This window comes from Adiantum capillus-veneris, chromosome 29, assembly GCF_014529385.1.
Source record: "Adiantum capillus-veneris isolate H3 chromosome 29, ASM1452938v2, whole genome shotgun sequence".
In the NCBI taxonomy this organism is placed as follows: domain Eukaryota; kingdom Viridiplantae; phylum Streptophyta; class Polypodiopsida; order Polypodiales; family Pteridaceae; genus Adiantum; species Adiantum capillus-veneris.
Window position 1 is genome coordinate 97,741,095 of NC_140959.1, and position 9,765 is coordinate 97,750,859.

Below are 9,765 nucleotides of genomic sequence, written 5' to 3' on the forward strand. Positions count from 1 at the left end.
TGTTTTCCAACATGGAAAGCTTACACAATGCCATGCCTTCAGATGCAAGCATGGATGGGCATATTGGGAAAGAATCATGTGTTCCAATTTGTAGAAAAAAACAAGAGCTTATAAGTGTCAAATGTTGACGACGGGGAAGCATAGAGACCAAGGCAAGAAAGCATGAGAGAGAGAGAGAGAGAGAGAGAGAGAGAGAGAGAGAGAGAGAGAGAGAGAGAGAGAGAGAGAGAGAGAGAGAGAGAGACTCTTGAACCAATCAACCTTGGTGATGAGTAACTGATACAAATACAATGGGGGTTGAGGGTTGCTTATTTACCAACCTTAATAAAGTGCCCTATAAATACCTAAAAGCCCAAATAAATAATGGGAGGCCCTACTTTTGGCACTTCACTTGAGATGCCAAAACTCTAACGTCCTCTCTGCAATGCATAGTGGACATAAATAGTGAGACCAAGTCGATGAAGAAGCTATTATGGACATCCCAGCAAAGGATCCTTTCCACTGGATACACCGTACCTCGGATTTTCTACCCTCAACTTTGTAACTTAGAAGTATGACATCTTGAGCATCAGTTGCCTATTCAAAAATTGAACTATAGACCACACTACATCCAAGAATCCAAGTATTGACAGGGCTACTATTGCCTCCCCCCCCCAAACAAAAAAGGGGGGCTACCATTGCCTCCCCCCCCAAAACAAAAAAGGCTTCTCCTTCCCCTTTTAGCTATTGTTGAAACACAATGGACTTAGTGGAGTTAGTATTTCCCTCTCTCAAGTGCACTTATAGCCGTTGTTGACATGTTGGTGAATGGCTAGCTAGCTAGGAAAAAGAAACTAGATAGTCATTTTGGGGGTCCCATTCACCACTTCTAGCCATGGTTCCATGTTTCTCCAGAGTAGTGCTTTATTGAAAGTTGAGCACATCAATGCATGTGCTAGCATAGCAAGACACACCTCATCCGCATGGTGGTTCTAATATCACATCAACATGGCTATTTTTGCCAGTACACGATGTTCATTTTGAGAAAGGAAATAGGAGGGGAATTTTAAAAATCCTAGTTCAAAAACAAAGATACTTAAACTGTATGCACTAAACCTCTTTCTTGCCCTTTCAAGAATGCAATGTAAAAGCATGTTTCTTGCAATGGGAGTCCGCGAGAACCCATCCTTATGTTTCTGTCAAGACACCATGAGCCAACATGATCAAGATAAAAAAGAAGCAGAGCAGGCGAGACGCAACTCTCTCTCTCTCTCTCATAGTTTTTTCTACGTCCTCCCCTGAGTTGAGAGGTGAGTGCACTCTGTGTGTGTGTGTGTGTGTGTGTGTGTGTGTGTGTGTGTGTACACTTGGGGGATACATAATCGGGTGGTGTGGAGGAGGAATTGAGTCGTAGCTGCAAGCACATCATATTAGCAGCCATAAAGAGATACATAGGTACTGTCCAGTAGAACACTCGCTAAGGCAATATTATACAAGGGCGTTGTAGCATACAGAAGCTAGCTTGATGTGCTTGTTGATAAATCATAAGTCGACACATGCCACAGGCCCGCATCACCCCAAAAACGGCTCCTCTCATGGCACGGTTGCTCCCAATGTGTTTTTTAATTAAGGAATAATTTGAGGTAAAGGTAGAGGATTACAAGTAGCATCTTCAATGTTGAGTTCACATCTAGTAGTAACACCACCATAATGCAGTGCACATAGCTTGCAGAGTTCACATGCAAGTTCACAACGGCTCATGTTCACTCGGGTTTACACCTAGCTTACATCAGGTTCACATTTGAAATCGACGGTTGTGATCGAAGCGTGCAAACCACGAGGCTGGGCTGCCACGTGTGGGTGAAGCAAGTGTCGTGATGGTTTGTGTGTGTGTGTGTGTGTGTGTGTGAGAGAGAGAGAGAGAGAGAGAGAGAGAGTGAGTGACTGCCGGCGCCAATTATGGGTGGCTTGGGTCTTCAGTGCATGGACGTTACTCACGAGGGAAAGACAAACCACAATGCCTAAAGTGCCATCCTCTCTGAGTGACTGCCGGCGCCAATTATGGGTGGCTTGGGTCTTCAGTGCATGGACGTTACTCACTAGGGAAAGACAAACCACAATGCCTAAAGTGCCATCCTCTCTGAGCTCTCTCTCTCTCTCTCTCTCTCTCTCAATGCTCCCATCGTCTACTTTTCTTCCTACACGCACTCTCTTACACGTTGCTGCAATATAAACCAGGCTTTCAAGGCCCTAATTTGTAGCCTGCGAGAGCAGCTCCTGCATTAATCTTTCCGCAGTTTCGCTTCAAGTAGGCTACTTTCTCAAGAGACGCAGCCGCAGCAGCTCCGCATCTCTCCTCGACACGTTCATATCAAATCCGGAAATTCATGTGCTCACTGCTTGTTGAGTGTTGCATGAGCAACTCTGCCCACTTGCGCCGTTGCTGGATCCAATATTCATATAATTAGCTTCTGCCTCCGCATCATAATTTGCAAGTGCTTCACTAGAGGAGATGTTATAATGCGGCATCATGACCTGCAGACACTTGTATTGATGAGCGCCTAATATAGTAATGCTCAATTAGCTGCTCACAAATTTAGAATAATTAATAGAGTACCTGGGCGGCCCCTTGTGCAGTCGAGGCAGCCAATTCTTCCGAGCTGGAACCCGGCCGGATCGGCATTAAGGTAGTGTCGACGTTGGGCTCGTGCATAACAACCTGAGCTGATACGCCGCCTGCTTGGAAAATTTGAGCTTCCATTGGTGGCCATACAAGCTGTTGGCCACCGTGATCTACCGATATTGTTGCTGGCCATGGAGAGTACGCATGTTCTACAGAAGAACTAGTAAGATATTGGGCCTGTTGCTGAATTAGTAGAGGTACGTCTCCCCCTACAGTAGTATTATAAGTAGCTGCACTGTCGTTTGTTTCATGAAAAGCTGGCTGCTGCAGGTAGTAACCCTCGGCAAAGGAGCTAGCTGCTGGTTGGGTCTTTCCATAATTAAGGGTGCCAGAACCTGGTTGCTGCATGTAGCTGTAATTATCGGCAATGGAGCTAGCTGATGGTTGTGTTTGTCCATTAAAGGTGCCGACACTGCCTTCCTCAATAGAATAATTGGGGCCGCCTTCCTGCTGTAGCACTTCATTAGCTTGAAGCAGCAGCTGATTGTGGAGGCCGAGTATGTGGTTGTTTACTATATTGCTCAAGTCCTGGCCGCTAGCTGTAGTACGCATGCATGCATCTGCAAGACCCTGCATGTAGAAAAATAGTGCAAACAACCGCATTTCATCAAAGGTTAGCTTGCTGAATACTACGCTGAGTGCTCGAGCCTCCAGCTGCTTGTCGGCCTCTTGAATAGGAAAAGCACTCATCTGATTATTCTCTCCCGATGGTTGCAACGGTGCGGGCTGTTGTGGAGGACACCCTCTTGACCCTCTTGCTTTGTAATCACCCAGTTCTGCGATGGTCTTTTCATTCACCTCCTGCGATGCATCGTTGTACACTAGCGAATCTGAACATCGGCACGATGCTTGGGCATTTGAGGAATCATGAGCACACTGCTCGTCCGCACACGCGCGGACGGTTAGTGAGCTCATGCAGCACGTTCAATCAGCAGAGGTGGTGAGGGCAAAATATTGTTACAAGTGGCATAGTGAAAAATACTTTCAGCTTAGCCTTGGAAATTTTTGCTTTGATGTTGCAAGCGACGTTGGTGATTGAGCACGCAATTCGTCTGCGTGCGCGCGGACGAATTGCGAGCTCATTCGATAATGGGCAAAAAGAAAGTTTTTTCTTTGATTTTGCAAGCCAAGCTGGTCTACGCACGCGGACAGATTGCATGCTTATTTGCCAACATGGTTTTTGTCCATTGAATATAAGCACTCCATTTTTTGCAAATTAAACTATATTTTTAGCATACTTATACTATTTTCTTGCGAAATCCAAGCGAAAATTTTTGTCGACACATGGACGGACAGACAACGTGCTTGCTGCTTTATGTCCCTTATGCAATTGAAACCATTGGAAGGCAATTAGAAGTGACACAAAACATTGAATTCATGACAAACAAGTTGATGTTATGATCACTCGCTGAGTGATTCCTAGGTTCGTGAGTTGGGAATGCCAATCATCTTGCTAAAAATAATGGAGTTGATAAAATATATATGAAGGTTGTGCCTCCAAAAAATATTGACCCTTCCTTCACCAACCACACTTTGTGACACATATAAATATGACACATCATTTTTTGCTAGGGTAGGGGTAGGGGTAGAGAGAGAGAGAGAGAGAGAGAGAGAGAGCAACAAAGTGAACCAAAGAAGATCACTTGAACATGATAAACTCTAGGCTTTGAGCTCGGTAAAAAGGTAGGTTTACAAACCTTTGCCCTGCTGTGAAGAACCAATTTTTTTCACATAAAAAATTAGCTTGTTTAATAACATTTTTTTAATCACAAGTTGATAATGTTTTTTTGTTTACTCAATATGCTCTTGGAACCTACATTCATGTTAAGTTGTTGGTCACACTGGGCACAATGTAGTAGGAATGTTTGAAGTGAAGAGATCAATCAAGCAAGGTCGCCAGCTTGTCTTGTTACTCTTTGAACTTGGTTCACATCTACTTGTACGTTCACTCAAGAAAAATGCTATAAAAGGGGAGATTCACGGACTCTTGCTATCGGGGGCAAATAATTTCCTGTGAAATTGTTTACTTACGGTTCTCTGCTCTTCATAACAGCGAACTCCGAGATGCTAAGAAGAACACACAAGATCCTCCAAAATTTTCCAATTGCATTAGTCTCTAAGTGCAAAAAATTAAGATTGATCTCACTCATTGAAAACGATTCCTTTAACCCCACCAAATGGCTAAGGGTGATTATATCAAGAGGCAAAAGTGTTTAGAGTCTAGACACCTCAATGCATCACTAGGGGTGGACACCTCAGACAAACAAATATTTGACTAAGTCCTGAACAAAAACAAAATTAACATGAGAAGGTGGGAGTATACAATTCTCCCTTTTCATATTAGCAAAGTTTCTATGATTATCTCCTTAATAAATCCATACATTAAAAATGGGCAAATACAATTGGAAAGAATTTCTAAAGCCCATCAAATGATTCCTATGGAAAAACAACACAAAAAGCACAACTCAATGATAGTGTGGGAAATGACAATGGATGGTGAGATCCAAGTACCCGAGTGGCATTGGGGGAAAATTTCAACACCAAGTAGTTATTGTATGCACTCAAATAGCTAGATACTGCTATCTAAAGTAAACTTGGAAAGCTTGAAACCTTTGTGTCTCTGAGAGATACTTTTGGGCACCTCAGCTCAATGATATTTTGCATGAAAGCACTGAGCTTGTATATCTAATAGGGTCTAGGGAAATCATCGTAAGCCAAAGAACAAAAAAATGCACTGTCACATTTCCTCCTTGGGTGGTGCCCTCTAGGGAAAAATCACACAAGTGGCTCTTGGTTGAAGCTACTAGATAAGGATAGAGGGTCTTTTTCTATTAATTGTACATCGTCTTTTTGGAAATGTTCTCCCTACATAGAATCTCCACTCACTAACAATGTCTTTTTGGATATGTTCTCCCTACATAGAATCTCCACTCACAGTTGTTAGTATGACTTAAAATAAACAAAAGTTCTTGGTTGCATTAATGGAAAAGACATTGCATGCCCTTGCAGCATCCATTGGTTTTGATTTCCTATTTCATCTCAATAAAAACATTGAATACATACACAGTGGAATGGAACTGAAAGGATCACAAGATACATAAGGAAGATATGTATACTAAATCAATACTTGAGGTCAAATCCTCGAGGGATCCACCTCAAAATATGTAAGTGTAGCACGTGAGTTCACATAGAGGGTTTTTTTTAATATATCAAATAGTTACAAAAATATATGTACAATAGGGGTTTAAAAGTAGAAAGTTGAAAAAAAAGTTACAATTTCTTGAAGGCAGAGGGGTCTTTTAATTCATGGTGAAGTGTGTGTGTGTGCGTGTGTGTAGAGTGGTTTTATAAATACCTCTTGAATGCATGTGCTATAGGTACTTTTGAATGGTGGACCCTCGGCTCAAATATTTTATGTAGATTTTAAATACAATACACTTATCATTGGGTTTCCCTTGACTTGAAAATCTATCTTATGAGATAAGGGGGTAGATTGTATATTTTAAACAGTTCATTAAGTCTTTACAATTTAAAAAAGGAGAAAGATTGTATTAATCTAAGCTAAAGCATTCAGAGGTGGAATGGGAAATTAGAAATTTTAAGGTGTGTAAATTAAAAAGTTTGAATGGGGAAAGTAAGTAAAGGATGATAATAATAGAATGAAAGTCATGAAATTAGAAGGTCAAAGCATTTTGTAAATAACTTTGTAATAACTGCAATTTTTTTTGAAATTCTATCCACAACTTGAAAAGACCGAAATATTTTTCAAAAAGATATAAATTAGAAGCTCCCAAAAATAAAGCACTCATCATTTAATATGGGGAAGTACCAGGGGAGAAAAGGCTAGATTATTGGTAAGGCTAGTAGACTGGTCACAGTAGGGATCCAAAGGAGGGAAAATAGGGATCTAAAGGGGGACCATCTGTAGAAGAGCAATGTGCAAGAAATGGGCTTCAAAGACCTAGGGTTCAGCCCATTACGACTTCCAAAATGCTAAGGTTCCAAAATTCAAAGGTTAAGTCCAATGGTCATTCCTTAGGAAAATTGGATGCTTTGTAGTGTGAAAAAAGTCTTCAAAGACTCCTAAAGAGGAGGGGGAAAGCCCTGTAAGTAGGGGATGAGAGAGAAACACACACACACACACACACACACGCGCGCGTACAGGCTCCCTTTACACAAAGGGAATAGGGAACACATGTCAGCTCCCTAGCCCAGTTGCCCCCAAGGTGCACTCAAATCCTATTGGATGGCCATAGAGGTGGACCAATGAGAATTAGGCTAGTGTACATTTAGTTTAATTAAGTTTAAAACACTTGATAAAAGAACCAATAGGAATTAAGCCCTCTAGAAGACTATTGGACAGTCTCCCAAGGGGTCCAATGAGCATTCAACAGCCCAATGGCTTGCCTGATTCCTATTGTCCAGAAGGAAGTAGATTCTCCTTTTAGGGAACTTCATGTTGGAAACCATGAGGTTAAACCATGGTGCCCCTAGGATAACATCCTCATGTTGGAGAGGAGAGATTAAAAAAATATTCTTTGTTGACATAGCTTTGGACATGAAGCCTCAACTTCCCAATCAAGGGAGTAACAGAGGCTTGTTGTCCCTTGAAAGTTGTGTCAATAGTTATAGTATCTCCCATCTCAAAGTTTTGAATGCCCAACTAGGTGGCCAACTCTATTGATATGAGGTTGTGAGTAGAGCCAGGTTCAAACAAGATGAAGGCATCATTCTCCCTTACCTTTCCCCAAGCATAGGAGAGGAATGATCCTTTGCAATGAGTATCCTCTTTTGGAGCTTCAACCATGGAAGCTCTACGAGTGTCATTGCGTACATTTCTTTTGGGGCAATAAAGATAACCATGTCCTTGCTTCCCACACTTAAAGCATTTATGGTCTTTACAAAAGGCATCTAATTCCTTGGAAGAGAGCTTATTTTTACCTTTGTAAGATCCTTTCTCCTTGGCCTTGTTGTTATTGGTGTTGGTTGTTAGACAAGGGGAACTAGAACCTAGGAGTCCACCTCCCAACCACCCACTATATAGCATGTCTCCTAGCCCTTTTCCCTAGTTGGACTCCCTTTCCAACTGCCTAGCCTGGACTTGCCCTTGTCTAGTCCGCCCTTGCCGTTGTCTTGACATTACTCCCCCCTTTAAGAAGTGTTTTCGTCCTTGAAAACAAAAGTGATAGTACCTTCGTAAGAACACTAATGTTAGACAAGGGGAACTAGAACCTAGGAGTCCACCTCCCAACCACCCACTATATAGTATGGATCCTAGCCCTTTGCCCTAGTTGGACTCCCTTTCCACACTGCCTTGCCCAGCCTTGCCGTTGTCTTGACATTGGTGTTTCCTTGGGAAGAGTTTTGAGCACTGCTCTTCCCTTTAGCTTCATTTCGATCCTTGTTTTCCATTGACTTGAAATTTATTCTTGCCCCTTGTTGTAAATTGATCCTTGAAGCAACCATAGTGTGGTGGATGACTTCGATGATAGTGCTCGGCCATTGTGAGTTGACATACTCGGCCATTTCTTCAGGTAATACCGCACAAAATTGTTGCTTTTGCTCGACAAAGTTTATCCTTTGAAAGACTGTAGCTTTTTTGAGATGTAAATCCCAAAACTTGTCTACATATTTGTGGATAGACTTGTTGAAGAGTACCTTCAAACTTTGCTATTCAGCAAGCACTTTGTCCTTGGCATCGCTTTCAAGGAATTGATTCATTATGGAAACTTGTAGAGTTTTCCATGTCTTTGGGGCTTTGCGGTTTCCATGAAGGCTAGCCCACCATTGACGAGCACATTTCTAAAAGTGCATAGCTACATGGTGTAGCTTAGAGGACTCCATGAAGCCCTCGTCTCCAAAGGCCACATCAAATTGCTGGATGAAGGCCAATACTTTGTCGGTGGCACCAAAGGTGCCATCATAGGTGAGAAAAGAGATACTCTTTCCTCCCTCTTTGAATTTCTTGAGCTTTTGGGAACTTCTCCATGCAGGGTAAGTTTTGTGATGTCCCCTCCTCTTGTATTTTCTAGGAGAATAACTATTTCTTTCGTCAAAAGAGGAGGAAGGTAAAGAAGAAAGAGAAGAGGGTGATCTCTTTCTTGTATTTTTCTTCCTTTGTTTCCTCTCTTCCCTTTCGGAATGACAAGGAGAAGGACTATGGGTTGACCGCTTCCTCTTGGGAGGAGTTAGAGACAGTCTAGACCTCCGCCTTTGTGGAGCCACATCTTCAGGGGAACTTAGGGATTTGCTTCTTTATCATTATTCGGATTCCTCCTCTCTTATGGGAGAGAGTCTTCTTTTGGGAGTCTCATCAATAGATATTCTAAGCTCTCTCTTTCCTCTTGGAGAGGAAGGGAAATCCCATAAGCACGAAGTTGTTAACTTCGGCTTGCAAAGTAGGGCTGCCCATAGATTGATGCAACCTAGTAACAAGATAATTGATAAACATGGGGGCATCATCATTAGCACCTTCATGTGCAAAATCAAAGTTATCAATGTTCATTCTAATCTCTTGGTTATTGTCAACCATGCTAATTATACTTATGTGTTTACTTAGCGTATTCTTTGGCAATTCAAAACTTTAGTTGCTAGTCCTCTTAGCCTTTCAAAATAAGCACTTAAGTATCTATACCCATGGCTCGAAATGGTTAATTATAGAGAGTAGTGGGGTGGGTCTAACATAGCAAAATTGCCAAGGGATAGCTCCTTTCGGACTTCTTATGGCTCAATAATGGTAAATCCATAGGCAAGTCTAAAAAGACCCCATTATTAAGACCAAAGCTCCCAAGGTGTGCACCATATCCTACATAGTGGGCTCAAAAAAACCAATAATAGATCCCAATCCCACTTACCCTAATATAACTAACAAAATCAACCATTAATAGGCTATTTAAGGACCTCTCTTCTTAAGCAAGAAAAGAGAAACCAAACGCTCTGATACCAATGTAATGGAAATGTCCTATGAACTTTGAGAATAGAAAAATTAAGAGAATTAAAGTGAAAATTTTTGTGAGATCACTTTGAGAACATAGAGGGTGAACTTAATTGACGGTAGCAACATAAACATTGTACTTAATTAACTTGGCATGAACAATACTTTT

The 9,765-nt window shown here is 41.8% G+C and overlaps 1 pseudogene; it reads right to left on the reverse strand.

The window, feature by feature from the left end:
* Positions 1-2,871: 2,871 nt before the first annotated feature.
* Positions 2,872-3,866, reverse strand: LOC147419641 (uncharacterized; annotated as a pseudogene).
* Positions 3,867-9,765: the final 5,899 nt, after the last annotated feature.